Source organism: Gavia stellata, chromosome 28, assembly GCF_030936135.1.
Source record: "Gavia stellata isolate bGavSte3 chromosome 28, bGavSte3.hap2, whole genome shotgun sequence".
Taxonomy (NCBI): domain Eukaryota; kingdom Metazoa; phylum Chordata; class Aves; order Gaviiformes; family Gaviidae; genus Gavia; species Gavia stellata.
The window spans coordinates 7,110,279-7,117,223 of record NC_082621.1 but is presented as its reverse complement, the minus strand read 5'-3'; positions in this window follow the sequence as shown (position 1 = coordinate 7,117,223).

Below are 6,945 nucleotides of genomic sequence, written 5' to 3'. Positions count from 1 at the left end.
GATACATGAAAGGATGGTTAAGAAAGGATTTAATAAGAAGGCACAGGGAGCTGTAGTGATCAGGCGCAGGGCTCATACCAACAAGTGCACTGACCAGCCCCTGCTTACACGCGGCTGGCTCCTGTTTTCCTTCCTCTACTCTGTTGGCTCCCCTTGCTCCTCCCCAGTCCCCTCTTGCCCTCACCTTTGAGCCTTCCCTTAAGCATGCCTTAATAAGTGCTGCCTAGTCCCACAGCACCCCCCTCAAACATCCCAAATCCTCATGTTCCTCTTGTCACTTCTTGTCACTTACAAAGCTCAGCCTCACCCACTGCCAAGCCTGCAGTTTCCTAATGGCCCATCAATTAGAGGCTGCAGAGCTCTGGGCTCCCTCCTTGTCTCCCTTATCACTTCCTTAGAGATTGGTGGCATTGTGTGCTTTGGTTATCACTTTCCCTTTTACTTGTTCTTCCCTTGGAAAGGCAAAGGGACTTGATCTGACAGCCTTAGTGGACCAGCTGCTCTCACCTTCCACATTCCTTTACAGTGGCTTCTGCTGAACTTGCTCATGTGTGCGAGTCCCTCAAGACACTGCAAGGCTCCTGTCCCCAGAGAAAGCTGGGTCTTTTTAGTCTAGGCCCTGGGGGGAATCCCCGAGGTGCTCTCAGTCATTGAAGTGTCTCCCAGCAACACCTGCAGCAACACTAAACCATGGTATTTGCTTTCCAGGGTGCCCGAGATGTTACCAATGTGAAGGAAAAGGGAAAGATTGGCCAAAAGCCTAACCAGTTTCAGATGGGTATAAGGCAGGTGTGAAAAAGCACTCAGGTCATGTGAAATGCCCCCATGTTCCAACATATTTCCTGTTTTCCCTCCCAGATGTCCTGCATTTCCTGCAAGATGCTGAAGCCCCTCTCACAGGTGTTTGTGTACAGCTGAGGATGAGGACAGACCTGAATTCCACCTCCAGGTGGGATCCAAACCATAGCTTTCTTAGCCATCCAGGTGGGAATGGGCCTTCTCAGCCACCTTCCAGTACCTCACAGAGACATTTTTCTCCAGGGGCAGACACTCAGCTTACTTTGTCACCACAGAAGGCCTCAATGCAAACACCTGATGCCATGGCCTACTGAGGTGACATCACGCCATTCATTAGACCATGTTGGCCTGCCACCATGGCTGCTTTTGCCAGCTTCCCCCACAGGTGCTTTCCAGGGCCAGCTCTTTGATTTTCCAAACAGACTTAGTAGAACAAGAGACGGGGACACAGAGGGTTAAATTAGATCCCAGAAACACACAACTCAGCAATGCAGCCACCAGCAGATTTCTGCTGGGCAGAGATCCCACAGCACCTCAGGGACATGGGGACTCCTCCCAGCCCAGCACTGCTGTGTCTCCAGAGCAGGAGGAAAGACATGAAATGCAGGGGGACAGCTCAAGCGCTTGAACAGAGAATCTTGTCCAGTGCCTGGCTGATGGGTCTTGCTCACATCTTGAGGCTTTTGCTGATCCCCAGATGCAGGGCTAGGAGGACATTTTCCTTCCTTGGTCTTCTTTGGCTAGGAGGTTAATCTACAGGAAGGAGGGCCCTGGGAAAGGCCCCCAGGCACCCTCAAGATGGTACCAGACTGGGGACGGAGCATCGGCTTGTTCCTTCCAGAGGGGCTGAGCAACCCCAGCATCCCTTGCAAAATGATGGGGCCAGCCTGGGCTCTCCAAAAGCACGGCCCGTGCCTGCCTTTCCCCTGTCCCGCTCTCTCCTTTCCCTCGTGCATCCTTGATGTCTTGTGCTCCTCTGGGCTGTGAGCCCCACAAAGCCAGCCAAGAGAGGACGTGCTAGCCCTGCTCCCTCTGTGGGTCAGGCAGATGGACACCTGACAGGATCTCTGCCTCAGCTGTGGGGCATGGACTCCTGTCTGCCCCTGGTGCTCCCTGCTCTGGGGCCTCCACTCGGATCAACTTCATTTCCCTCTTTTGACCCATTAGAGTTCTGCTGCATCCCAGCCTGCTCTTCTGTCTCATCCTTTCCCCTGCAGACCCTCTCCCAAGATGCCCAGGGAGAAAGATGTTGCTCAGGGGTGGTTCTGGGAGGGGGTTGTTGGGGATGGTTGTGCAGTGACCATTAATGCAGGCTTGCTTTGAGTCCATTAGTCATGCATTGGGTGGGTGATCCTTTGCTTTCTGAATTTCTCTGCCCATCTGGTGCTGGATAGTATGACCCAACACAGTTTAGTGACCATAGCTACTCCAAAGATGATTTTGGGTCTCCCACCAAAGCATTCTCTTCTCCGCACTCAGCAAGCCCTGTGCCCTCAGCCTTCCCCCCGCAGGGAAGTGCTCCAGCCTCCTCAACATCCTGGCCACCCTCTGCTGAACGCACACCACTTGGTCCAGGCATGTCTTGCAGTACAGACCAAAACTGCACACAACATTCTAGATGCAGTCAGGTGAATTCTGAGCAGAGTGGGATCATCTCTCCAGCTGATGTTCTGGCTACCCTCCTGCTCTGATAGCCCAGGTTCTTGATGACAGTCCTTGGTGTCCGGGAACAGTCCTGGGAGTCACACCTCTTTTGATGGGGTTACTGCAAAAGCACCTATCCCTGGCTCTGCTTTTGGGCTGCGGCTTGCCAGGGGTGGGAGCAAGTGTGGAGAGGCAGGCCTGGTTGCTACCAAGACAGCTGCTGACCAGGGGTCTGGGTGGACATGTGTCATGTTGCCCAGCTGTGTCCTGCAGCAGTTCAGCAGCTCCTCTTCCTCAGCTGCAAGCTTCTCTGCAGCCTTTGCTGCTGGTCACCACACAGCTTTGGAAGGATCCTGGACAGCCCTTTGGGACATTCAGCCTGCACCTGCTGCCCCTTTTCCTGCCCTGAGTCTCTCCCTGCCTCCCTCTCTTCAGAAATATTCCCAGGAAGCCCTGGGCACAGACAGGGAAGGAACAAGATGAGGTGGACATGCAATGCCTGTGGGTCTGTGTGGTGCGTTGACCCCGACCAGCACTAAGCACCCACCAGCTGTTTTCTCGATCCGCTGTCCGAGTGGGATGGGGCACAAATTGGAAGAGAAAGAGTCCAAAAAAACCTGTGGATCAAGATCAGGACAGTTGTATTGGGTCTGGCTGAGATGGACTTAATTTTCCCCATAGCAGCTCTCATAGTGCTGTGCTTTGTGTTTGTGGTTGGGAATGTGTTACTAACACACCAGTGTTTTGGCTGTTGCTGAGCAGTGCTCCACAACACCAAGGTTGTCTCTCCCACGTTCCCCCCTGACCAGTAGGCTGGGGGTGGACAAGAGCTTGGGAGGGGACATAGGCAGGACAGCTGACCCCAACTGACCAAAGGCATATTCCAAACCATATGACATCTGCTCAGCAATAAAAGCTAAGAGAAAGGAGGAGGAGAGGGGCCATTTGCTACTTACGACGTTTGACTTCCAGAGCAACTGTTACACCTACTGAAGCCCTGCTTCCCAGGAAGTGGCTGGACATTGCCTGCTCATGTGAAGTAGAGAATATATCTTTTCTTTTCCTTTGTTTCCACGTGTGGCTTTTGCTTCTGCTTTAATAAATTGCCTTTATGTTGACCCACGAGTTTTTCCCATCTTATTTTCTCCCCTCCCTGTGCGGCTGAGGAGGGGAGTGATAGAGCAGCTTGGTGGGCACCTGGTGTCCAGCCAAGGTCAACCCACCACATGAGCCCAGGCATGGACTCCAAGGGGGACCTGGTAGTGGTGATGCCAGTCTTGATGCCGAAGCTGGTGCCAGTGCTCGGCAGGCTGGGGAACCAGCCCGGGGCCAGGCGGGGCCAGGCGGTCTCGGCGGGCGGAGCGGCAGCGCCCCCTAGCGGGCCCGGCCGGGGCTGTCCCCCTGCCCCTGACACACACGCCCGGCCCCGCCCGCGGCGGTTCCTGCCCGGCCGCAGCCCCGGCTCCTCTCCCCGGCTCTCCCAGGGCGCAGTAATACACCGCCGCTTCCCAGCGCCACCCCGGCGAGTCCCGCAGCTCTTTGGACCCTTTATGACCCCTCACAACGAGTTCGGAGCCTCGGCCTGGGAGCTGACGGTAGGAGCAGAAAACGAGTATAAAAAACTGTAACTGCATCTCATCCCAGGAACTACATCTGTATGCAGTTCCTGGGCTGAGAGACCTAGTCTGCATCTGGGAAGCCAGGTCACAAGGTGTGACGATGCCACAGGGCTCAGGCAGAACGAAACCGCTACGGCTGCACAGTCCAAGGCTCCAAGTGGCTCACTGCTGTTTGGTGGCAGTATCTATGGGTGACATTTTGCACGAGGCAGTTCTCACCTCTCACTACGTGCTCATGCCTCCAAACTACCCACCCAGTTAAATGAAGGTTACTTTTAATTTCAGCTGGTTTTCAGACCCAATTCCCCAGGCAATTCTGCTTGTCTCTGGGCAAAACTTCCATCAGTTTTGATTCAACAGCATAACAAAATTGAACAAAACCAACCCAAACTGAACAGCGAGCTTATGTCTCTGCTACAGGTAAGGGCACTTCAAGCTGCGACCGTGAACTGCAGCAGCTGAGGAATACCAACATACTCCCATTTGCCATCTCCGTTGCAGGTGGAAACAAGCAGCAGTGGTTTTGGGGAGGGCAGCTGAGAGCGTTAACCAAAAAAACGTCACTCTGTGGGGACAGACAATACTGAGCTGTTGGAGCTTTTAGACAATTACAGATCAGGAATAATCCTCCTGTGCTGTACCACGCTTGAGAGTAAGGGGCTTGATGAGATGAGTTCAGGGGACATTAAGATTTTTCCTGTAGGATCACTTTTCCTTCCAGAAACCAGGACCCTCCACCTGGGTCTGCATTGTGACAGGTTGGCCTATATATTTTCAAGCGTACTACTCAGTCTCATACTATATCATCAAGAGAAACCCCCCACTTCCTCCAGTGATGCCAAATAGTGAATTTCAGAGCCTGGTGAGCACTTATCAGGAGCCCATAAAGGGATTCGATATGTTTATATACATATGATTCTAACACAGAAGCTAATCTGTAGGTAATCTGTACATTTAAGACATCCTCTGCTCTTTTACACCTTCCCTCATTACTTTTTCCATAAGAAGTGAAATGTTATTATAGAATTATGGGACAAAAATTTCTGAGACAGGAGTTAACTTCCAAGCTCTGAAAACCCTTCTGAAACTTTGAGGGGGAAAAAACCCCCACCATCTTTAGGATAAAAAGACGTGTAGACGTGACACTTCGGGACATGGTTTAGGGGCCATGGTGGTGTTAGGTTGATGGTTGGACTTGATGATCTTAAAGGTCTTTTCCAACCTTAATGTTTCTGTGATTCTGTGATTCTGTGAGTAGATGAACTCATTTGACTGTATGTTGGTGTGTGAGCAGTTGATGCTGATGCCGGTGCCCTCGGTAGTCTCTGCCAATGGCTCCTGCTGCACCTGGGCTCTGCCCACAGCCACTGCAGAGAAAGTAGAAGGAAAGGACAAAGTTCACCAAAGGTCACCCAGCTCTGATTTTCCCAAAGAAATGGTTAGGAAGAGTGGCAGTGAGACAGAGCCGGACTGGAATGAATGGCAAGGTGTGCCCATGAAGAGGGGTGGAGACTGATAGTGGTGTGGATGTGTGGAGTGAGAGGAGAAGGCTGGGGAGAATTTGGAGTTGATGCATGCCAAAATGAGATGAAAGTCAGAATAATGGATGGATGGATGGATGGATGGATGAAGAGGGGACGAGAAGACAGGAGAATGGGTGTGTTACAACGAAGTACGGAGGGCTGAATTGAGACCAAGTATAAATGCTTGAATGCACAGAGGGATGAGTGGATGTATGGAATAATGGAGAGGTGCAGGAAAGCAAACTGCTGCCTACAGATAGGAAGGAAGCAGGGGGAGAGATGAGAGAGGGGTCTCAGAGAGTAGGAAGAGGCATTAGAGCTGGTAGGGGCCTGGAGAGATGGGTAAAAAGAGGGGTGGATGGACGGATGAAGGCAGGACAAGCAGAGAGCAAGAGTGGGTGTTACAGTGAAAGAGGGCTGCAATGAGGGCAATACTAACTGCTGAATTCACAGAGAAGAATGGGTGCATGGAAAAGCAGGCGTACATGCAAGCAAACTTGTAATGGTAGAGATGATGGGAATGAAGGAGACTACCTGGAGGGGACTCAAGAGAGCTGGGAAAGGGGGACGAGAGATGGTAGAAAGAAAAAAGAGAGGGAAGAGTTTGTGGCAGGCCCACTGGAGAACACCCCGGGCACAGCCCGCCAGCGCCATGCAACCAGGAGCAGCGCAGCCAGCCCCGCCAGCCCTGCACCCTGGCACTGCTGCATCCCACTGCTCCGCCGCCCCGGCCTCACTGCCCCCCCACCAGCGTCTGCTCCCTGTTCTGGCCGCCGGTGCCTCTGCTCCGCTGCCTCCTCTCCCCTCTGCTGCTGCCAGCTCCACCCCGAGGCTGAGCCCTGCACTGGCGCCACTCAGGATCTCACCCGGGCTGAGAGGCTCTGCACGGGCAGAAGATTGTCTCCTGGCAAGTGGACTCTCCCCATCCTCCAGCAAGAATAAGCCTGCACAGCGCCAGCTGCAGCCGGGATAGCTGCAGGGCCTCCACCCAGGAGATGGACCAGCTTCCCTGAGCTCTCTCTGAGCTCAGGGCCTAGAAACAGCAGCCACTGATTTCCTGTGGATGGGAGGGAGGAGGCTGAGAGCCTCCCTTCAGCTGCCTCTCTGCAGTCTGAGCACAATGCCTAAAAGTTGTGTTGAGGCAGAGGGGGTGTGAGGACAAATGTGCCCATGGGCGTGCAGGGGTCAGGGAGGGCAGGGGTGGTGGGGAATCACAGGGTGAGAATGCAGGTCAGAAGGGACCTCCACAAGTCATCTAGCTCAAGCCCCTGCTCAGAACAGATCCCACTAGATTAGGCCGCTCCAGGATGGAGGTTGCACAAACTCCCAGGGAAATCCATTCCAGTTCTCACTCTTTCTTT